General features: G+C 37.9%; 1 protein-coding gene across 3 annotated transcripts in view; it reads right to left on the bottom strand.

Moving 5' to 3' along the window:
- Positions 1 to 25,453, bottom strand: part of kalrna (kalirin RhoGEF kinase a) — a 288,022-nt gene that overhangs the window by 93,735 nt on the left and 168,834 nt on the right. The window lies entirely within an intron of this gene.

Below are 25,453 nucleotides of genomic sequence, written 5' to 3' on the forward strand. Positions count from 1 at the left end.
GACATTCACAACACAAGTTTTATTTTTGGAGACTTAGCAAGAATATTCACTCTGCTAAGTGACTTTCTGGTTGTGTTGTTGACTATCAAACCGCAGGTACACATGCGGATTCAGTATGTTTGTTGGTTCTTGCCCATTAGAGAACAACAAATACAATGAATGAAACTTTAATTCATTTACAAGTTCCTTTGATTACATTAAAATAAATACATAAATAAATAAAAAAATCAATGCATTTTCAGTATTTTTTCCCCCTGCATTTTCGGGCTCAAAATTAACCGAATACTTCAAGAATACTTCAAGACACCGAACCAAAATTACATTTTCGTGAATTGTTAACATTCCTAAGAAGTTATTCCAAAATAAATCTTTTACAGATATACAGTATGTAATGTATTTGCATACTGAATAAATAGTAGTTTATGTATTACTATATTATCTCTCTACTAAGCATGTGACGGTTACCGGTTTCAAGGTTTACCGTGATATGAAAACGTCAGGGTTTCAAAACCACTAAAATTATCTATCATACCGTAGTTACGATATTAGCTATTTTTGAGGTAATGGTAATGGTGTTATACTTGTATAGCGCTTTTCTACCTCTCAAGGTACTCAAAGCGCTTTACACTACATTGCCATCTACCTACTGGTGACACAGCACCAGGAGCAATAAAATGTGTCAAGAAATTCATGGCAGTCAGTGCTCAACCATCCCCTTCCAGGTGTTGCTCTGTCCTGTGTCTGTCAGTGACCGTACACCTGAGCTTTTTCCCCCCTCAAAAATAGACAAAGTCGTTAGTATGGGAGTACTTCGGCTACCGAAAAGAAACAGACGGTCGCGGATAAGAGGAGGAAGGACAGTGGATGTGCAGGCAACACCTCCCACATGATTTCACATTTTCAGTACGTGATCATCATCCGTCACCAAAATTTAAGGTTCGTAAACGTTGTCATGAACGATTCCCACCAGCTACGAGAGTTCACTCAAGCTGGTTTACTGTGTCTAGCGACGGTAAAACAAATACTATAACGTAAGCTTGTTAACGAGGCAGATAACTTGGTTAGTTACCATGCCAAGACGGCTAACTAGTGTCTTCTCCACCATTAGCCTACTTTTGTGAAGTCTATCAGTACTGTAAACATCTGCTAATTTGCAAATATGTTGTGAAAAAAAAAATCCTGTTCAATGGAAAACTTTTTTTTTTTTTTTAACTCATACATCTCATAATAACACATTCTTGAGCTATAATTGCAATACCGTGATACCGGGAAACCGCGGTATTTTTGCTTAAGGGTATCAAACCGTCAAAATCGCATACCGGCACAAGCCTACTCTCTACCTATTGCTTTGGCATACCTTTTAGACAAAATTGATATGCCCTACAAGTTACAACTGTTATGTTGCTACTACTAATGTTCATGTGAACTAAGTGTCATCTTAATGCCCCAAGTTAGGATTAGCATGAATATTTACACAGGAAATGAGTCCTCCGTGTTCAAGCAACACAGCCAAACAAACGGGTGCTTCTTTAAAATTAGAACAAAAAATGCCTCGAAGTGTCTTACAAGTGTTTGCAGTCTCATATGGTGTTTGCAAGGACACTTGTCTAACTGCAAACAGTCACAAGATACAAAGCTAACGTTTACTTTTCAGAGACTGTCTGGGAAAAAAAATCAGTAAGGATGCAAATCATTTGTTTCTCCTTTTAAGATGTTAACTAGAGAGTGTGTTAATATGTGAAAGCAGGTGCTCTTTGCTGGGCTTAAGGTCGCGTAGCAACAGCCAGAAAGCCAAGCTACTCTACAGGTGAAGGTTACTTTATACCTGACAACAACACAACGGTGTCGACTTATTCTGGATGACTGAGGCAACCTCGTTAGCTCTTATATGCTAATTGCTGTAACCTAGTTTATATATACTACAGTAAATGTTCATTGGTAAATTTACTGCAGGCTATCGGCTTACTAGCTTTGTTGTTATAATTTTTATAAAGCATTTTATTATTTAGCTATTGTACTGTATTTTTTCATAAATCAGTTTTCTTCACCGGGTCCAGTGTTGTTAATAACAGCGTTAGAATATAATTGCGTTACTAATGGCGTTATTTTCTTCAGTCGTGAGTAATCTAGTTAATTACTTTTCTCATCTTAGCAACGCCGTTACCGTTACTGAGGCGGGAAAGGCGTGCGTTACTATGCGTTACGATGTTGGTTGACTGGCGCGAGAAAAGTCTGAAAAAGACTGACTCACGGAGACGAGAGAGCAGAGCAGGAGTGGGGAGGAGGCAAGCGAGTGTAATGCCGTTGCAAATGCGATGCTACTATGCTAGGTGGTTCCAATAATACCTGACTGTAGCCGATAGCCTACAAACTACGCCCACATGATGCTTCGGTAGATATCACATATATACAGAACTAGATGCAAATGACAGACACGGCGGCATTAGCAACATGGATAATAAAGAACTAGATGCGTTAGTAAACAGTTTTAAAACTTACACATATCAAAAATAGTCAGAAAGGAACTAATGCAACAAAGGGAGCAATTTTAACAACTTTAACGGTTGATTCACAACATTAAATGACTTCCAAACATAGCAAAGGTTACTATCAAGTTATCGCAATATCTGCAATACACCTGTGTCTAGTTAAGTTTAGGGTAAAGAATTGGGCTAGGGCCAATTGTCCCAAAAACCCTTTAAACTTCACATTGTGTGACCTGTTTTTTGTTTTTTTTTGCTTTGTTTTTTTTGTTTCATGAAAATTATCACCAGTTACTTTGCCAAGTAACTAATTACTCTTACATTCAGGTAACTGAGTTCCTAACGCAATTACTTTTTGGGAGAAGTAATTTGTAACTCTAATTACTTTTTAAAAGTAAGATTAACAACACTGACCGGGTCACTTGAGATCTGAAGCCTATCCCATTTGACTCGCAACAGTTATCATAGGGCATTTATATACAAAAAGACACGCACAGTTTTTAAAAAAATCCTTCAATAAATCTAAGAATTAGCTTTTTGAAACATAGGTGGGTACAAGTGTGAAGTTTAATAAATGCAATTCATTTGTAATCTGGAAGCTCAGCAAACTGACCTGCATGCGCAGAAGCATCAAAACAAATAGCTACGCACTGTGCGTGTACGACGCACATACATAAGCCTTACGTGTGTGTGCTTCAGTTTGCCCTGACTCTGCCTCGTAAGCAATACTGAAATATTGCTCATTTGACGTACAGTAAGAGACCGAGCATTATCAGGCTTATCCTTCTTTGTATGTTTTTTTATGACTATGGTCAAGCCCACCTCCTACGTAGTAGAAACAGAATTCAAGCTAGGCGCTATCGCTAACGAACAGCTACATCGCTACCGTCTTGCGTGCTGCTCTCGCTCTTTACTGACCAAATTGCTACATGAATTCCGATTTGGGAGACTTCACAGATCAGACCGCTGCCACATTCTAGAAAAATGTGGCCCAGATCGGATTTAAACCACATACGAAAGTGACCCAGATCGAATTTGAAATGGTACACTTCTATGCGAGCTGTCACGTTCAGACCGTCAAGTTAATGCTTCACTCGAGTCGTAAAAACACAAAAAAATCGGATTCGTGCATTAGGACCTGCAGTATGAACCTAACCTAAGAGTGGGCACAACCAAAATAGTTTTGTTTTTTATTCATTTAATGGCAGTGGATAGAAACGCGATCAGGGACCTAAAAAGCTTCGAAGGACCAGTTGAATGTGTCCTAATATGTGACTATGGGAATTTTGTGTCCACAAAGGCATATGTGGAACCAAGACAGTGCCACCACAAAGAAATAGGAGGTACAATTATGTTCAATTTGACTAAAATTCTGTTTTGTGTCACAGCTAAGACATTATTAGCACTGCATTAGCTTCAATGACAAAGAAATAGAAAAAACAAACACTCATTTACTTACACATTTTTTGTACGTTTGTTTACAGGTGGAAAACGCTGTTAGACAAGGGATGACAAATTGATGCGCCTCACAACAACACTTTTGATGAACAGTATATCCATCAACGTGACTACGTGCATTCTACCTTGATGATGGAAGGCTCGATTTATGCTCCACCTTCATTAATATTTTTCTAATAATTTTATTAATTTAGATTTACAGACCTGTTTTGCACATGCACCAAATGTTGGACATAAAACAAACTGGAATCGTGTTGTCCAAAAGTTTTAATGAAATCAATATCTGCAATCCAAAAGAATGACATGCTATTTTTGTTTGTGTAATCATAATACCATAACTATAATCTAACCAGGCGAAGAATACCTTGTAGTATTTCCTTATAATAACAAAATCCATGTCAGCCCTTCTGCATTCGGCAACTAATATTTGTAATTTTGCCTCATTTTGGTCACTTAAGTGGCCGGCGTATCATTCTACACCCCATGTTAACACAGGCTGCACAGATTGTCAGAATTTTGTCCACGAACAGATAATGAAGTGATAAGAAAAAATATGCAATCTTAGGTGGATCCTTTAGGGTTAAAGCTGTGAGCTAAATTTTAAATCTGCTGCTGGTTTCGATTTAAGGCTTTTGGCAAGGTAAATCCACACTGGCGCTTTGAAGCTGGACGCTGTTCAAAACATTCCACTTCCAAGCATACATATCGGCGCTTTCAGGAGTTCACACAACCAAGCACAGCACAGAAAGTCCCGGAGTGTCATCTACGTCACGCTGAATCAATTTTTGGGGATTCTGTGGGTTCCTCTGGTTTAATTTTAAAGTTTACAGGCCGTTTAAAACTTTATCTCCTTCAACCGCAATTCATGGTGTTCTGTCTAAACCGGAAGTCTGTAGCAGAAAATGTCAAAGATGAAACCACCCATATTTCGCTCAGCAAACTCAGTCTTTGTGTGACAAAATGCCCTTTGCCAATCAGTTTTAACTAAAGATGTCGGGTCCGATCACGTCATTTTCAAAGTATCGGAATCGGCAAAAAAATATCGGACATGCCTTTTTATAATATATATATATATTTTTTTTAAATTTAAATCGTTTTCTAATTGTATTTAACGTTGCAGACAAAATGTCTTACACTCATCCTGAGTAGTTTTGGCTTAAAGTAGGGCTATCAAATTTATTGCGTTAACGGCGATAATTTTTTAAATTAATCACGTTAATTAATTAACGCATGCGCTGCACGACCCACTCACGCATTGTCGCGTTCAATCTATAAAGACGCCGTTTCACCTTTAGAAAGCCCTTAAAGGCAGCGTACAATGAGTAGAGAGAACTTTGACATTTGGAGCCATTTTTTATGTGGCTAAAGCCTTACAATACCTCTCTCAGCAATTAAATAACGTGGGCGGCAATGTGGGGAAGAAAGGTAGTAGTTGATCATTTTCTTAACACCTTATGTTCTTTCCCAACGCAGAGAAGATATATCAATTGGTGCCCCTATGCACAGTCATGGTTGCACTTCCCATCATGCATTTGGGCAGAAGTTAAATGGCTGCAGTATCATTTACTGAAAGCTCAACAAATACACTAGATTGCAATATTTAGTCACAATATACAAAGTCACATTTATCCTTTAAGATTTACAAGTCTTTCCATCCGTGGATCCCTCTCACAGAAAGAATGTTAATAATGTAAATGCCATCTTGAGGATTTATTGTCATAATAAACAAATACAGTACTTATGTACTGTATGTTGAATGTATATATTTGTCCTAGTTTTATTCACTTTTTTCTAAATGCATTGCCAAAATGTATATAATTGGGAAAAATTATCGGGAATGATTGGAATTGAATTGGGAGCAAAAAAAAAAAAAAAAAGCAATCGGATCGGGAAATATCGGGATCGGCAGATACTCAAACTAAAACGATCGGGAGCAAAAAAACATGATCGGAACAACCCTAGTTTTAACCATTGTGTGATAAGTCGACGTCATTCATCACAACACCTGGAAACTTTTTTAAACTGTAGAAAAGAATGTTTTTCGTTTATGTTAAGATGAAAGGTCATCAACATGTAACAATTTTATTCTAAGTTATTCTCGAGCTACAAGTTTGATCAAACTCTCGTGTTTGTTGTCAGTGGGTGTTCTTTGTTGTTAGCTGTCATGTGATTCTGCACAACAGGAAGCACACGTGCGTGCACCACCGGCTTGTGAGGGTCATATGCTTCAAGGGTGCAGCGTGACAGCACCACAGTGAATGAAATTGCTCGCTTCACAATCACACTATTGATTTTACTTATTGCCCTTGTGGTTTTCTGGACAGCGAGCCTTTGAATTTACCACTCCACATGCCTGAGTTGTTGGCTAAATGAGTTTTTGTTTATCAGCAAAAACAACAAGCATATGAATGAATGAATGAGCGCTTCATGACACATGGGAGGGGGATTTCCAAAAAGCTTGGAATAGTCTGGGTTTGCCGCGCCAACTATGACGTGTTTTTCCAACTATGACCTCACAGTGTGGGACAGCCCATGTTACCCATCACCACAGCCACTGTTATACAGTCACATGATCAGACGTGGTGGCGCATGAATCCCGTTTGCGCCCCTCAAGTATCAAATTACTGCTGACACGAAAAGCCTTTCGTGGAAAAAACATGAGAGAAGATAAGTTCACGCAACAACTGCAGCAAGTCAATTAAGAAAAGAAGGAAGTCACATTCAGACTAGGCCTGTCAAACGATTAAAATTTTTAATCGAGTTGATCACAGCTTAAAAATTAATTAATCGTAATTAATCGCAGTTCAAACCATCTATAAAATTGGCCAAATTTTTCTGTAAATTATTGTTGGAATGGAAATAGACACAAGACTGACATACACATTCAACATACTGTACATATGTACTGTATTTGTTTATTATAACAATAAATCAACAAGATGGCATTAACATTATTAACATTCTGTTAAAGCGATCTATGGATAGGAAGACTTGTCGTTCTTAAAAGATAAATGTTAGTACAAATTATAGAAATTTTATATTAAAACCCCTCGTAATGTTTTCGTTTTAATAAAATTTGTAAAATTTTCAATCAAAAAATAAACTAGTAGCTCGCCATTGTTGATGTCAATAATTACACAATGGTGCTGAAAGCTATAAAATCAGTCGCACCCAAGAGCCAGCAGAGGGCGACATAACACCAAAAAACACAAGTAACAAGTGCACATGACACTGTGCTGTCATTTTAATCTGTTTGAGCGGCCCGTTAGCGGTAATAATAAACTGTAATAAAACGATAAATTTGACAGCCCTAATTCAGACATTAACTCATCAGCCAGGCTAATAAGATCAAAATTTTAATTTTTGATTGCTTTTGGCGATATACAAGGACACAAAATATTGACTTCTTTTTTACAAAACTGACTTTTTGTTTATGACGTCACAGATCTTTGGTCATTGTCATTGTATGTGACTTATATTTTGGTGAATATATCTCTACTGTTGGTTTGCATTTTCATGATTGACCATACTTTTACCTGTGTCTTTTCTACAATTGAACATTTTCATGCATCTGATTGGTTGAAAAGGCTTCATGGTTCGTGTACACCCGCAATCAAAGGTTTTGAGAGACTTCACCATTTTGTACGATGAGAAACAGTCTCAAAACGTTTGGGTATAGTACTATGACACGTTCGTTTAGCGTGTATTTGACTGCCTAAATGCTAAATTCTGGAATCGACTTTATAACTAGAATCCCAATGCCTAACCCTAATTTAAGTTGACACACACAAACTTGGCTTGGGGGCTAAATGGAGGGCCATGCAGCCCTTCTAAACCCAGTGGGTGAAAAGTTCAAAGCCGACGGGAACATTTCTCAACTCTTACTCAGGGGTTGTTTCAACCACAATCTTACTACTAAAGACAAATTTGACTGTACCGAAAAAAACGAAGACGGGCAGGGGCTGGGGGGAGCCAGATATTCCACTTGTGAATAGGCATGTGCCGATTACTGGTTTCAAGGTATATTGTGGTATGAAATTGTCAAGGTTTCAAAACCACAAAAAATTTCCGTCATACCGTCCCTAAGGTATTAGCTATTTCTTTATGTCCCAAAAATGCAGGGGAAAATCCCTGTAGGGCTAAACCCTTCCCCACCGGTTGCTGCTCAGACAGTGAGGTCACTGAGTCAGCTGTGCTACACGATGGCTGGAGGAGGTGAAACTCCTGAACTTTTATCCCCATTGAAGAAAACGAAATCGCTGGTATGTGAATATTTCTGCTACAAAAAAGTTACAGACTGCCGCGGCTTAGAGGAGGGCCAGCCGACATGGAAAACATGTTTGTGGAGGGTGGCTACCGAAGAGGCAATACATCCAATATGATTTTGCATTTATACAAAATTAAAGGTACTTAAACACTGTCATGAATGTTTCCCACCAGCTACTAGAGTTAACTCCAGTGTGTTTAGTGTGTCTACCGAGGTCAAACGTGTTTTTTCTCCCTCTATGAACTGTCTGTGGTGAGAAATAGATTGTGTGTATAATGTAAACATGATATATGTAAGACACACGTGCTTTTTATGGAAAATATTTTTGTTGTGATGGAAATAATGTTGAGCTGTGGCTGTGGGTTTAGGCTCACCTAAAGGACTGCATTTAATGTTATTTAGAATATTTCAGTTATTTTTTATTATTATTATTATTATTTAAATGTATTTTAACTGAACATCATAATTATGTTCCAATTTGCTAATATGTTTTGAAAAATAAAAATCCTGTTCAATGAAAAAGTTTTTTTGTTTGTTTTTTTTAAACCCACATATCTCAAAGTAACACATTTTAAAGCTTTAATTGCAATACCATGAAACCCTGATATTTTTGTCTATGGTTATCATACCGACAGAATCTCATATTGGCACATGCTTACTTGTGAATGCGCTTCAAAAGAGTGGTCGCTTTAAATATATTGTATATTATATTTTCACTACCATAAAGTGTACCTAAACGTCAAAAAAATTCTCCAAAATAGACAGTGCGCATAGTAATGCAGCGCGCCTATTGTGTGGACTGAGTACCAAAATGTGTCTGTCTGACTGAGCATTTTAAAAAAGCGGACATAGGTGAGAATCGCATGAGAACCTTAAAGGGACAAGGTTGCTTGTGAGTACTTTCTTAAATTCTTTTAATAAAGTATAAGTGAACTCAGTTTTGCTCCCGCTGCCTTAAAAAAAACAACAACAAAACCGCAAGCGTGCATGCATGCTAGTGTATATTTTCATGCGCCCAATAATGTGGTGCGCCTTGTGTGTGTGTTAAATACGTGCAAACATACGGTAACTATATGTTTTACAAGGCACATGACATCACTGTTTGTCAAATTCGAGGTATGATACATTATTATAACTTTTTTCAAGAAGCGACTGCAAAGAGCTAGGAGTTAGCATTGGTAAAAGTGTACATGGTTTGGTATAGTTCAATATAAAGTTGATACAAATGATTAGCGAAGCTTGCGTTCATGTTGTCATTCATTTTTGCTGCCACATCTCAAGCCAACATAGCGGTAGAAACAAAACTGGTCATGTGTCGTCCACTTTAGCTAGTATACAGTATATATAGGTATCATTAGCTAGCTATCTATAGCTTGTGGCTTAGTAGCATTGTTTGAATCACATTTAAAGCAGTACTCAATTTTAAAAAATATATAAATATATATACTTAAGGTACTGTTCTGTTGTGTATTATAAGCAGTTATCATGTTTGTTGTTTAGTTCGTCTGACAGCTGTTCTAAAAGACAAAAAAAAAAAAAAAAAAAAAAAAAAAAAACTTGTACAAGCTTTGTGTTGTTAACTTGATTACTTTTGCTGTACCAAATAAATTTTGTTTTGTTAAAAATGAAACATTTTCAATGAGGATTTGTTTACCATTTATTTGCACAAATATTTAGGAAAAAAAAAAAAAATTCAAACATTTTAGAGCTGCAATCGCACAGGGATCCTACAATATTTTTCTTTTCAAGGTTTTCATACCTTCCCATGCCTAATATTTATAGATATTTCAATGTCATTGTGCAGGTTGTATAGTTTAAAGAACCAGTGAATAAGCACATTTATAAATATTGTATATGTACACAAAAGTACATCTACTGTAGCTGCTCATTTTTCTAGATTCTCCTCAAAATGTGTTCAACAAGCATTTAAAATGTCAACTTCTTGTATTTCAACATTTTAGTTGAACTTTGTTAAAAAAAAAAAAAAAGAAAAAAAGAGCCAAACCGTCTGGTTGCTCAGATTTCACTCAGGACGTCTCGCAGAGGCTGTGGCTAATGGCCCGCTTCCTGTCTCTACGTCGGTCCTGCCAGGCGCGTGCACACACGCCCTGTTTAACCATTAATCTGCCCCCCAAACACACACACATGCACGATGCCGTCCCACCAGCCTTGCACTTTTACGATCCGCTAAGTGAATGTCAACACGGCACTATGATACACTTTAGCATATGTAATCAATGATTAATTTTCCTTTTTCCAAAATGCAAAAAACTTGGAAAAATTGAGTACAAATAAAGCTATTTTGCAATCATTTATTGATGAAAATTTAAAGAACTACAACTTGCAGATATATGCTTTTAACAATAAATATATGCTTGAGATATGATCTTTCAATTTATTCAAGCATCTTAACTATTACTAGTTTAGAACACTAAAGTTTGTTTTTAATTCAGTTCACACACTATTCTTAGATAGCTTTTCAAACAAACCACAAATTGATCATTTTATTAAAAACTTATCACTTCCAGCATAGTTTAATGCTGTCAAAGAGTCGCACTATAGCCCACAATGATATTGTTTACTGTCATCTACCCAGCAAATAGTAGCACCAGCGCATGTACTCACTCTGCTGCTCTCTTTGAACAGTTTAAATCTCATCCACTTTGGCATGTCCAGCGCTCCTCGTTGCTGCTCGCCTTCTTCGACCAGCAACCACTTTTGGCCGCACAAACACGCCCTCATGCTTGCTTTCTCGCTCGCTCGCTCACTCACTCACTGGCTGGCTTGATGAGCAAACTGCTGGAGTGTGTCTGACTGGAGCATTGCTCTGCTGCCCGATGTGTGTGTGATACAAAAGTCATACGTCCAACAGATGGTTGCTACGCTACACTGAATGCATTTGATTCATGAGGACACGTGCAATCCATTTCAAGGAAAACCAAAACTCAAGTTGGACTCACACACATTGAAACAAAACATCAACTCTTACTTCCTCACGCTTCCTCAATATTGACACGCTTGCTATGGAAGTTTCGATGACTTTTAATGTCAAAGCAAGAACCCCATCCAATTCTAATAGGGATGGCAAATGAGATCATAAGCAAAATCAGAATTGGGTCGACGTCCAATAAAAAGCAAACATTTCCAGATTTCAATGCCACGTTTATCAGAATGTTATTCATATAAGTTGTCCACATTTAATATGCATATTTTTTTATCTGTCCACTTTTTCGGCACGCCACACAGCCCACACTCCTATGACTGATTAAACCGTTCCAACTTTGAAACGTTCCAAAAAGTCACATGACGCAGGATGTAGATTTTGCCTCTAACGTTCTCAGTTGCAAAAAAAAAAAAAAAAGCCTGATTCATTACCACTGGGAAAAAAAATTACTATTTCAAAATGCAACTTGTCCTAGTTTTTGCTCGATTCACCTAATTTACACATAAAAAAATAAATGACAAAATCAAGGTGCACAAAAGTTATCAGTCAGTTTTAGGCAAAAATGCACACGTCCACCAAAATTTGACAAAAACTTCCCCATACATTTCCAATGAAGAAAAAAAACAAAACTGTACTGCGAACCCTAAGCAGCTACGTAACATAACGCAACACAAGCGTCATACCAGTCCAAAAATGCGTACATAAAAACACATATACAAGTCGTATTATGGAGGGGAAATTCGTTTGATAAAATCCAAAATCAAGAACATGTCACCTCTAAAGGCAATTTACAATAAAAATAGAATAAAACACAACAGGTTGGATTAGTGTACGGCGTGCTAACGTTCCCTGACACAAAAAAAAAATTTGAAAAATGAACCGAGAACATGCTATTAAGAGTTATTCAGATAACTATAGCATAAAGAACATGCTAACAAGTTTACCAAACCATCAGTGTCACTCCAATGATATAATGATTCGGGTTGTACGGATCGCGTAATTTGCACCAATGTCAGAGTGAGCTGATTTTGAGAATCTGCCGATACAGATCTGACGCCGTTTTTTGTGTTTGTTTTATTTGAACAAAAGTTCCAAACATGTTATAGTACTATACATTTTATAGTACTTCCTCTCCCGCTTTTTCCAGGAGTTGTGGAGTATAACGTACATATTCTTGTATCTTTTGGCAATGCCATTGTATTTCTGGATTATTTTGTTACTATTTAGCCCTTAAAAAATACAGTGGTATGAAAAAGTATCTGAACCTTTTGGAGTTTCTCATATTTCTGCATAAAGTCACCATCGAATGTGATCGGATTTTGGTCAAAATCACACAGATGAAAAAAAACTGCCTGCTTTAACTAAAACCCCCCAAACATTTACAGGTTTTTCATATTTTAATGAGGATAGTTAGAAAACAATGACAGAAGGGGGGAAAAATAAGTGAACCATCACATTTAATATTTTGTGCCCCTCCCCTTGGCAGCAATAACATCAAACAGATACTTCCTGTAGCTGCAGATCAGTCTGGGACATCGATCAGGACTAATCTTGGCCCATTCTTCTCTACAAAACTGCTGTAGTACAGTCAGATTCTTGGAATGCCTGGCATGAATCGTTGCCTTTAGGGCATGCCACAGCATCTCAATGGGGTACAATTCTGGACTTCGACTTGGCCACTACAGAACGTGTATTTTGTTGTTCTGAAACCATTCTGAAGTTGATTTACTTCTGTGTTTTGGATCATTGTCTTGTTGCAGCATCCATCCTCTTTTGAATTCATTCTTCCCTTAATAACTAAGTTGTCCAGGCCCTGAGGTAGCAAAACAGCCCCAAATCATGATGTTGCCTCCACCATGCTTCACGGTGGGGATGAGGTGTAGATGTTGGTGAGCTGTTCCATTTTTCCTCCACACATGATGTTGTGTCTTACTCCCAAACAATTCAACTTGGTTTCATCAGTCCACAAAATATTTTGCCAAATGTTTCTGTGAAGTGTCCAAGTGCCTTTTTGCGAACATTAAACGAACAACAATGCTTTTTAGACAGCAGTGGCTTCCTCAGTGGAGTCCTCCCATGAACACCATTTTTGGCCATAGTTTTACATATAGTTGATGTGTGCACAGAGATATTGGACTGTGCCAGTGGTTTCTGTAAGTCTTTAGCATAACTCTCGGGTTCTTTTTTTACCTTTGAGTATTTTGTACTGAACTCTTGGCATCATCTTTGGTGAATTGCCACTCCTTGGGAGAGAAGCAAGAGTGCGAAACTCTCTCCTTTGGCAGACAACTTCTGACTGTCGATTGATGAACATCCAGACTTTTAGAGATGGTTTTGTATCCTTTCCCTGCTTTATAAAATTCAACAATCATTGATCGCAGGTCTTCAGACAGCTCTTTTGACGGAGTCATGATGCACATCAGACAATGCCTCTCATTAAGACAATTCTTACCAGGTGTGTGTTTTATAGTGGGCAGGGCAGCTTTAAACTACTTACCAGTGATTGGGCACACACCTGACTTAAATTGTTTGATAAAAATTGGTTTCAATTGCTCTTTAAATCTCCTTAGGCAGAGGGTTTACTTACTTAGTTTTCCCTCTTCAGTCATTGTATGCATGCTATTCTCATTAAAATATGGGAACCTAAAAATCTTTGGGTGGTTTTAGTTAAAGCAGACACTTTATACATCTGTGTCATATTGTCAAAGATCAGATCACATTTGATGGTGATTTTATGCAGAAATGTGAGAAATTACAAAAGGTTCGGATACTTTTTCAAATCACTGTATATAAATTAGGCCTGAATGATACTGGAAAAAATTAACATTGCGATATGTATTGCCAAGTCTGCACACTTACTTTAAGCATTGGTTGCACTGGTGCGCTAACTTTTTTCTTAAAACATGGGCGCACCCACATTTTTCATTGCATCACCTTTAATGGCATACTTTTAATCACTCTCCATAACATTTATATAATTCATATGAGTGAGTCCACTCAAATTTACTCGCGCCTTGATACTCATGCTGCGGAGAACAGCCTCTAGACAAGGAAGCTTGACTAAATGATGATGAACACATTTGTGCCTTTGATTGTAGAGCTAGAGCACCTTCACCCGCCAGACTAAAGCTACAAACCTGTCAATCATCGTTAACTTTAAGTAGCAAACTCCAGTGTGTGCTGCTGACCAAGAAAAGCAGCAGGAGTGAGAGTGAGAGGGTGTACGAGCATGAAGCAGAAAAACATAAATGTATTTTTTTAAACAAACAAACAAAAAAAAAAAACAATCATTTTCATAGGTCGCTCCAGAGTATCAGCCACACGAACCAAACTACCGTATATTTCGGACTATAAGTCGCAGTTTTTTTTATAGTTTGGCTGGGGATGCGACATATACTCAGGAGCGACTTATGTGTGAAATTATTAACACATTATATAATTTCACATGTTATTTTGGTGTTTTGGAGTGACACTAACGGTTTGGTAAACTTATTAGCATGTTCTTTATGCTATAGTTATCTGAATAACTCTTAATAGCAATGGCCACGTTCGCGTTCTGCCTATGGCAATGGGTGTTCAATTGTATTATTGACTTTTTTATATTGAAATGCATGCTTTTAGTTGGTGGAAGTTTCACGCCCAAGTGGGCGCGCACTCGCACTTGTTTACGCGAAGAAGAGCGCTCACACGCCAGAAGAACTCGGACAGCTATGCAGCGTCTCTGAGCGAGTGGGCGAGAGAAAGCGCGAGAAACTCGGCTGTGAACCTACATTCATTGTTTATGCTTGTAAAATATCTCTACACAGGCAACGCCTGTGTGTATCATCTTTTCTGTTGTTGTTTGTTTTCCACCCGCGATCGGACACTTATAGCCAGTTGTGTGGTTTTTTAACGATGTGCTAATGCTAGCGAAAGCATGCTAACCGTTTGTGTCATTGCCATAATAGCACCTAATTATCATTTATTTACGTTGATGCGAACCTGTTTGGTATCGAGGATGAAATTGACTCAGCAAATTATACGGACGTCCAGCATCGTCATTTGGGAGTTTAACCCGCTGTATAGCCAGGACCAAACCGTAGCGTCCTGGTGACGACAGTATATTCGCATTTCGTTGTTCATGCATCATGTAACATCAAACTGTTCACTTATTCAGCATGTTTTTCTCTATTTTATTTTTATATTAAACTGCCTTTCAAGATGATATATCTGTTATATGTGTTGGATTTTATCAAGTAAATTTCCCCCCAAAATGCGACTTATACTCCGGTGCGTCTTATATATGTTTTTTTCCTCTTCGTTGGGCATTTCATGGCTGGTGCGACTTATACTAAGGTGCGACCTATAGTCCGAAAAATATGGTATGTAAAAAACTGCGACGAAAAATACAATAGATGACTTTGTGCTGAGGAAAAAAACAGTACACACGAGTTTGTTATATTTTCATTGACGTATTTAAAACTACCAGTTAAAAAAAAAAAAAAATTAAAGATTAAAAAAAAATTAAAAAAGGGGGATCGGGAAGAGAATTGAGAAAATAATCTTAACCTTGATGAAACTGCCTAGATTGCCCAGCCCTAACATCAACTGTTTTAATTTAGGCTTGTCACAGTCCACACTCCACTCAAAACCAAACTATAAGGTTAAAAAAAAGAAAAAAAAAGTTTTCCAACAACTACCAGAAACAGTAGCTTCCCACCCTGTGCACACTGCACACGCACAGTGGAATATATGACTACGCCTGCTTGCTACTGCTATCATTCAGTTACAAGTTTAGTTTTTTTTTTTTACTGTCTTGTGGCGCTACATGATCTTTAAAAAACACTTTCTAAAATGCCATCAGCCGTTTTTAACTCACACAAAGCCTCCGCCTACAATGTTTTCAGGGATCATGACTCTGTTTCTTAAACCCAAATCATTCTCAATCCAATTGCCTTTCTTTTTATTGACTTGACTGTAGAAGAAAGCTAAACATAAAACATGATATGATTAAACAAAAAGCATGATGAACATGCTGCTTTGCTTGAGATGTGGCCTGAAATAACCTATCATCTAAGACGATGTAAATACAATTTTATCTTGGATCTGAATGAAGGTTTGCCCCCCCCCTTTGATGCCTTTAGGAAAACAGCAAATGAAGATAACTTTCGTAATACCCCATAAAATGAGTCAACAAAAGCCCCCATCCCCTCCATATTACTATCACACAGGCAACCTCAGACGAACTTTTAAAAGCCCACAAAACAGCTAATACAAAATGTCATAATACTGTATATCAATAATAATGATGAACTTTAGTTATCAATTAAAGATACACGATAATATCGGTTACCGATAATTATCGGCCGATAATGGCAATTATGACGTCACACAGATAATACAGATAAAAAAAAATAAAAAATCAACCGATAATGCTATCCGATAATTATATACTTGATTTACCCTCCAAATGTGCGCAACCAAGCAGTTTTCTCCACCGCCGCCTGCTCAACCCCTCCCCTCTCTGAAGCCCCTGTGGGAGGAGGGGTTGAGGAGTACGACGTCATAGAGGAGGTGGTGTTACACATCAGTGTTGAGGTGCTCTCACTAACATGCGTTGCTTTTCCCGTGTGTGAAATAAAATAAACAACGCTCTCGCCATCTACAAAACAGTTCCACGAGGCATAAAGAAAGCGTCCTCATTGAACACCACGAACCCAGCAGCCATTTAAAACTGCATCACAATGATTTTTGGAACGAATACGAGGCTGCTGCTAGCGCGAATGCTAAAGCTATTGTAAACACAAATAAACTATAAAGGAAGTTACGGGGCTTGTGACGATACAGAGATGCTGCGGTCCTCCCGGAGTCAGATTGTTTGGGAACGCAGCCCAAAGCGGGTGGTAAACTCCCATCTATGGCTAAACACCTCACGAGACCGATAGTCGACAAATAGCTGTCTTCCGACGGTCGACAAGTAGCTGTCTTCCGACGGAGCCCGCCGGTCCGGCAGGCCGCCGCTGCTAACTCGCCCTAGGCGGGCAGACCAGAGCCATGCGCCGAATACACCACAGCGAGCCAGCCGGGGCGGGCGTATATCCGGTACGAACTTAGCTGCCGCCGCCACTCCGGTTCAATAGCCCTACTCACGTGACGTCACAGCCACGCCCCCGCGCCACGTTGTCCGTATACTCGTCATGTTAATGCATTAGCGCTTCGTAAATTCCTCCTATTATGGCGTGTTTTTCTGCTCGTTAACATTAATAATCAAAATGGTGAAGTCGTGTGTGGTGGTCGGTTGCAAAAACAGAGAAGATAGACGGAGAGACTTGGAAGTTTTACCGTATTCCGAGAGACCCGAAGAGGAGACCGAGATTGACTGCTGCAATTCGACGAGAAAACTGGGCTCCAAACGACTACCACAGATTATGTAGTAGTCATTTTATATCTGGTAAGATGCATTTAATATATATTTAGAGGGTTTTGGGCTGACAACCACAATTAAGATCATTGCTAGGCTAATCGCCGACAACATACACTCAGACGTTGTGAATGAACTACCTGAAAATATATAATTATAAGGGGATAATCAGACAGTTGTCATACAATTAATTTACAATTTCACTATTGAGGTCAAAAGCCAAAAAATAAATTCAACTAGGGACAATCTGGAGTAGTGCTATCGCATTTCATATTTATTACATATTATATTTGTATGTAGTGAGAGTGCTATCGCTAAACCATATAAACATTAAAAGCCCTAGCTCCATTGACAAATGACATGAAATACATTAGACTTGACAGTGGATGTTAGCAAGAACAAAAGATTTTGAATTGAAAATTTCGTAACTCACCTTCCGAGCACAAGATTCCTGCCGAATTTTCGTGTACGAGGACCTGTTTCACCCAACCAGCAACGTAGCATTTATAATAGGGCTGTCAAAATTATCGCGTTAACGGGCGTCAATTAATTTTTTAAATTAATCACGTTAAAATATTTGACGCAATTAACGCACTTGCCCAGCTCAGACAGATTTAAATGACAGTGGAGTGAAAGGCCCACTTGTTAATTGTGTTTTGCGGAGTTTTGCTGCCCTCTGCTGGCGCTTGGGTGCGACTGATTTTATAGTGTAAGTAATTATTGCCATCAACAATGGCGGGCTACTAGTTTTTTTTTAATTGAAATTTTTACAAATTTTATTAAAACGAAAACATTAAGACGGGTTTTAATATAAAATTTCTATAACTTGTACTAACATTTTTCATAAAAAACTACAAGTCTTTCTTTCCATGGATCACTTTAACAGAATGTTAATAATGTTAATGCCATCTTGTTGATTTATTGTTATAATAAACAAATACAGTCCTTATGTACCGTATGTTGTATATATCCATCTTGCGTCTTATCTTTCCATTCCAACAATAATTTACAGAAAAACATGGCATATTATATAGATGGTTTGAATTGCGATTAATTGCGATTAATTAATTTTTAAGCTGTAATTAACTCGATTAAAAATTGTAATCGTTTGACAGCCCTAATTTATAAGCCTCCAAGCTCTTAAAGTTTTTCAAACTTTCGTGAGAATAGGCTGATTTTGTGTGGACAAGATAGTTGTAAATATCAGGGTCAGGCAGAGACGGCGAAGGCAGCCGGTCAAAAAACATCGATTTAGGCATCAAATACGGATCTGGCGAATGGATAAACTGAAGCTTTTCCACGTAACGCCGTTTATGCAACGCATCCAATGAGTTTACAGCGTCAGATAACACCGGGGCTTCCATGAATTGCTCTATAACTTGCTCGACTAATTGAAAACAATGAGAATAGGTATAAAAAATAGGTACAATATGGCGGCCGGAAACAGCGACACGCCCATTTTGAGACGTAGGTGAGTAGGGTCTATACCGAGGCCTGGCGCGGGTGCTAATTTGGCGGACTGAAGGGCACAGGCGGGAGGAAATTCCCGAAATGACCCGATAGCCAAACCCCTGGATGAAAAAATAATGCAGTTTATACGACCACGATTCTTCTTGAAAGACATGCCGATCAAATCAGTTTTACCACGGACATTTACACAAGTGATGTCAAGAAAGCATGTTTATCATGACGGCACAGTGGTTAGTTGATAATTTTAACATGCACCAAACCACACAAAGAAGTCATCCAGTCAGTAATGCATTCAGTACGCTTTAAATTTATGTCGTCTTAATCAGATCATTCTTCTTAAATCTAGTCAAATAATTTTCCCCATCTTGTTTGAGTGTTGAAGACTAGTTAACAGATGAATGCGCCAGATTATTCCACTTACAGTACTTGAACTAAATATTGCTACTTGTTCTTATTAAGCCCAAACATCTAAAAAAATGTCATTTTTCACCTAAACCAAGAAAAAAAGTGCTTTCAAATAATGTTTTGAACCATACATATTCTTGAATAAAGAACATTTCTGACAAGTTTTTTTTTTTTTTTTTTAGAATTATGTATAATAATTTATTGCTTAAAATAAGGCTGTTAAGCTTTTTTTCACCCGGCTATTTTTCTTCAAGAAATCTGAGTGAAATATACTTGAAGTGCTGGCAGTTAATTTCACTTATTTCCAATAGATTTACACTGAAAACAACAGAATTTAACTGGTTTTAAGGAGTTATGTTTTTGCTGTGTAGTAATGTTATACGTTAGGAATGGCTTACTTTTAAAGCCATTTTTGTGCAACTTATGTATTTGCTCTGTAAGTAATTGTTGCCAAAAGTTTACCATTACACAATGTCAGAAATCTGTCTTTATTTAGATGTTGGAATTTACTACTTGTTCACATTAGTGACGAGATTTGTCGTTCACTTGAGCAAACGAATCCATTCCGGTTCGTTCAGTAAAAAGATTCGTTCAAACAAATCGTTCAACGAATCGTTCGCCCCCCTCATCTCCCTCCCCGCCCAAACGAATCGTTCGGTTACTGAACGGGAAGTGACGTTGCCGAACGAATCACCAAAGACCGCTTCGCAGTATAACTGAACGGGAAGTGACATTGCTTGGTCCCTCCCTCTCTTCCACATTGACCACTCGTCGTAGTTTCAGAAATGAGTGACAGGCGGTATCATTCTGCTTTCACAGACAGCCTCGTCTCCCTCCTGCTGCTGCAAAAGCGAGGGAGAACTTCCGCGTCGTCTGTCCTAGTTTTATGGGCTCAAAGTCATGGCTCGTGCTTGCATTTCGATTTAGGACACGGTTAAACATTTTCCTTTTGTGAGGGGAGTAGGGGGCGGGGGCGCACAGACTTTCTTTAGCAGGTTCTTGATCACACATACAATCACATATACAGCATGTTTGCTGTCACGAAAATAAAAATACATCGAAAGTTTAATTTCTGAATATGGAACGACCAACACATCATATTTACATCTCGCTCTGTTGTATTTTTGTTTTTTAGTCTTAAGATGATCGTGTTGAATTTTTGCACTGGTATTAATAAATAAAATAATCCGGTCAGCTCCCCTGTCGTCCCCGCATCTCAGATCGTCAAATGCTGACGAGAAATAATTGTTTGCTCTTTACGATATCGCCTTTCTACTCTCATTAGTCTGTTAAGAAAAATGTAGACATATTGCGACATCTCCCGTGTCCGCGTGCTTTGTTTTTTGGGCGCTTGAGTAGCACATGATGGACGGATTGACATAATTTGTCAAACCAACCAACACCTGACACGAAGAAAAGAAAAAAAACACTCGGAAAAAAATTACATGTATATACAGTTTCATTGCAAATCAGTATTATGGTGATCATACTAAATATTTTTTTCTGTGCACATATGAGGTAAATATCGCTGCCATGAAGCCTCCATATAGTGACAGTTCTCTGCCCGCTTCACTGCCGTCACGCGACCGCAGCTCAGCTTTTGTTTGCCTCGTAGCTACCCGTGTTTTAAATTACTGTAAATTTGATAGTATGTCGTCATAGGCAGTCACGAGTTTGTTGAGAAAAGTACTACTCTAAACAATGCTCGCTAGATTTGTGTGGTGTTTTTGTCTGTTTGAGCAGCATTTGATAGGCTCCACGTTAACAAATATGTGACAAAGTCATTTCCTTTCATTTTCTGATTCATTCACCGCATAGTCATTACTGGAAAATCAAGTTAGCAGCAAGCTAGGTCAGGAACCGGAGGACCGAGTCACTGAACGGGAAGTGACAAAACTCAGTCTTGCCCCCCTGCCTGCACGCTGGCTGCTTATTGGCCACACGTGGACGTGAGTGACAAACGCCCTGATTCTGTTTCCGGTCCCTCCCCTGCCCGCGATGAGGCTGGCGTCTGATTGGTCGTGTGCGATGTCAGAAGACGCTGCCGCTTGCTCAACGCCCTCCCACGCAGCGAACAAGCACCACCTTCATAGAACGAATCAGTGCAGATGATGATTAGTTCGGTCTCGTTCACCAAAACAATTCGTTCAAAAAGAACGAATCGTTCGCGACCGATACAACACTAGTTCACATTTGATGTTGGAAAAAAACAGCAATAATTTTTTTGCACAGTAATATTTTCTCTTGTGTATACTTTAAAATTTTACATAAATCTTTTGATCAAATTATCGGCTTGACATCGGTTGGAACGAGGAGGAAATTATCGGTTATCGGTATCGGCTGAAAAATGCATTATCGTGCATCACTATTATCAATCCATCCACTCATTGAGGATAATTGGGAGCTGGAGATAATCCAAGTTAAAAAAAAGTTAGTCCTTAACCCAGGAAAGATCAATCGTCATTTACAGGTCACATACACAACCAAATGGTCCCAGAATAGAAAAAGTACTGTAAATAAATACAGACACCCACCATCATCCCCCATAAAAAACACCCCTGGCTTAAGTAAAGGACAAAACTGAATCAGGATACAGAACAAGATGCGACAACACACATCACAAAATGCGTTTGTCTGCATGTGTGTTTACTGCATTGACATTTAAGGGCCAAGCAGTGAGTGGGCGTGGGGTTGCACAGTGAAAAGGCCACACTGTGTATTACTACAGAGGGTTGCCATGGCTGACATCTGTGCGTGTATATGCGTGTGTGTGCGCACACTTGTCAATAAGCACAGTGAAGAATTTTTACTCAGATAATGGTAAGTAATATATCATGTTCACTCGTCAACTACAGCAAAAAGTGACATCATGGGAAGGAAAAAAAATAAACAAATTGAAAAAAGCAGCAGTACATTAAAAGGATCCAGCAGGGGCTCTGCTACTCCTTTGGGTGTGCTAAGCTGTAAAGTCAGACTGGCCAATTTAAAGTTTGCTGCTTGTTTGCATTACAGCTCAACTGAATTCAACTTTATCGCCAAATAAATATTTACTACTTTAAACACCCGGAATGACTTACTCAAATAATACAGTAGTTCTTCATGTTCCCCATACTCATCTTACTGACTAGGATCAACGCAAATACAATACCGCCACACCAAACTACAATGATAAACAGGTCATTTAAACTTTTTTTAACAAGTACACCAACAAAACATGATTACTAACCAACTGAAAAGACAGAAAGGACTTCACTTCCTTGTGCTAATTTGTCATTAACCCTTGAGAGTCGAAGGACGCGCCGGCGCGTCCTCAACGCACGTCGTCTTTGAAGCGCCCTCACGTTTTAATTACGTCACCCACATGCTGTTGGTTGGTCTCGTTTTAAAGTGCGGAAGTTGCGGTTTACTCTCGTTATTATTTGAAGTCAATCGACCAACTAAAACGTGAGATATTGTCATTTAAGTTTTATAGTTTTATTGTCCTCTCAAAAAAACATTAAAACGCTGCATGGATCATTTGTTTATGTCTATATTTCCATCATTTCTTGTCCTTTTTCAAAACGGAAGCTCCATGAAAAAAACACAAATCAAACGAACCCTTTCGATGTCACAGTGGAAGCACAAAATGCGTTTTTTAAATAAATATAACTGCCGTGCGAGGTTCCACCAAACGAGAGGGAGGAGTGTTCTGAAGCAGCGAGGTGGCGAGCGACGGCCGTGTGGCTCGAGCAGCGACTTTGAGAATGAACGGAAAACTAAATTTAGCGCAGGCAATTGTGCTTTTTGATCAACTTGAGGAAGAGGATGGTCCAAATTCGTCATCTTCGTCTTCTTCGGAAGAGTCCTCGAGTGAAGATAGTGACGGATTTGAACACGTGGGTGACGCCATCGACGAGCAGAGGTAAGCAAACTCACTTTTTTTTTTTTGATGCTGAAAAAGTTTCTTTTGAAAGTTTCTTTTGATATTGCAAGACAAAGATAATTTTGATGCAATATAAGTGTGTGTTTGTGTATATAATAATAAAATGTGCATATCAGATCAAAGTCGTACGTGCACTGTGTGTATCCAAGGCAGGAATTTATAATTGTGATGATCTTCTTTCTATATGAAGATTAGGGATGTAGCACATATTCAGCTATGGTATTCTTTCTATTGTCATACATATAGATTTCCATTATTATTTATTGCTGTATATATTTTTTATTTTATACTTTATTATTTTCATAAATACTGACTTTTTTTCATGTACATTTATAGTGACAATGAAAGTAAAGTGAAATGAAAATGGAAGGGTGGAAAGAGGACCGACACCCCATGGAAGTGTGGGCTGTGTGATGTCGCCCTGTGTCGAATTCCAGGACGAAACTGCTTTTCGGAGTGGCATGCCTGGAAAAAATTAAACTTGTTTATTGTAAATATTTTTGAAAATACTTTTTTCCCCAATGTTGTATATATATATTTTTCCCCACAATCAGTCTTCTCAATTTGTCTATATAAATGTGTGTTCAAGAAGCTTGATTGTGTGTACATAGTTTTCATCAGGTGATGGGCCGCAATACCTAAACTCATAAAGAGATGGCCTCTAAACACTTTTTGTGTCAGATGGTATATATTTTTTCACTGTTCGGTCTGTTGTATATAACCTGTTTTGACTAGAGCATGTATAAAGGCAAAAAACGCCTATGGCTATACCTGTTGTTTATGTTGAATTGTCAAATATAAGACTATTTATTCTAAATTTTTTTGGTTGAATGTTCATCCTAACATGTTGAATAAATATTACAAAGTTTCAAAACGGTTCGTTACGCATGTTTGGTTGTCAATTGGACATCAATATTAAAAAAATTGACAAAACGATTTTGGAATTTTTGGTCTTTTTGGGCCCAAAATGATGATTTATAATTGGTCAGTGAATGAAACAACAGTTTGGACATGAAGTTCAAGGTGTCACAAAAAAAGGGACCAAACCAGGCCATCGTAAACAATTCTTTCTTTGAAATATAAAGGCAACTTCAAAGGCATGCAAAATCAGACAAAATAGGCCCAGACCTTAAAGGGTTAAAGTGCCTATGACAGGATAATAATAAAAATCTTAAATAGCATTACTATGTTAATTAGAATCATATTTTGAGATGATTCGACTATATGCAACAATTTGGCAAAGAGCAGATGACGAGAAATTAGTCTTTTAATCTGCCGTTTAGCCACGCCTTTCATTATAGCGCTCTTTGTAAAAGCAGTACATGCTAAAAATTACAACATCATTTTCTCACATTTATCGCCACACAGAGTTTAAAATAGTTTGACATTTTTAGAGTCACTTTTTTTTGCACATTTACAACGCAATTTAGCAACTTAAATATTTAGTTTTTGATAAGAAGTTTTAGACCTGACTGTTTAAATCCAGAACTAAATATTTAATTTTAATCATAAATTTATATCCTATGTCCTAAATGTTATATCTGGAAACGGTTGGAACTAAATATTTAGCTTAATATGCAAATTCACGTGACTAGAGACCGGAAGTAACAAAATAAAAGCAGGAGCAACTCAGACTGTTTACGTTGATGAAAAATGAATAAAACCTACTCACCGGTGGCAGTCGGTTGGCTCTTGGACATGAGTCATTGTCATTATAACACTATATTGCTAAAATACACATTTAGGAGAAACTATTGAAAGAGTGTTTGTGTGCGCCAGCTTTTATTTTGTTACTTCTGGTCTCCAGTCATGTGAATTTGCATATTAAGCTAAATATTTAGTTCCAACCGTTTCCAGATTTAACATTTAGGATGCAGGACATAAATTTAAGATTTAAATTAAATATTTAGTTCTGGATTTAAACAATCAGGTCCAAAACTTCTTATTTAAAAAAAATATTTAAGTTGCTAAATAATGTTTTAAATGTGCAAAAAAAAAAAAAAAAAAGTGACTCAAAAATTTTACACCACATTTTAAACACTTTGTGGCGCTAAATTTGAGAAAATGTCGTAATTTTCAAAATGTACTGCTTTACAAACGCCCC

Source organism: Corythoichthys intestinalis, chromosome 12 (genome assembly GCF_030265065.1).
Source record: "Corythoichthys intestinalis isolate RoL2023-P3 chromosome 12, ASM3026506v1, whole genome shotgun sequence".
In the NCBI taxonomy this organism is placed as follows: Eukaryota; Metazoa; Chordata; class Actinopteri; order Syngnathiformes; family Syngnathidae; genus Corythoichthys; species Corythoichthys intestinalis.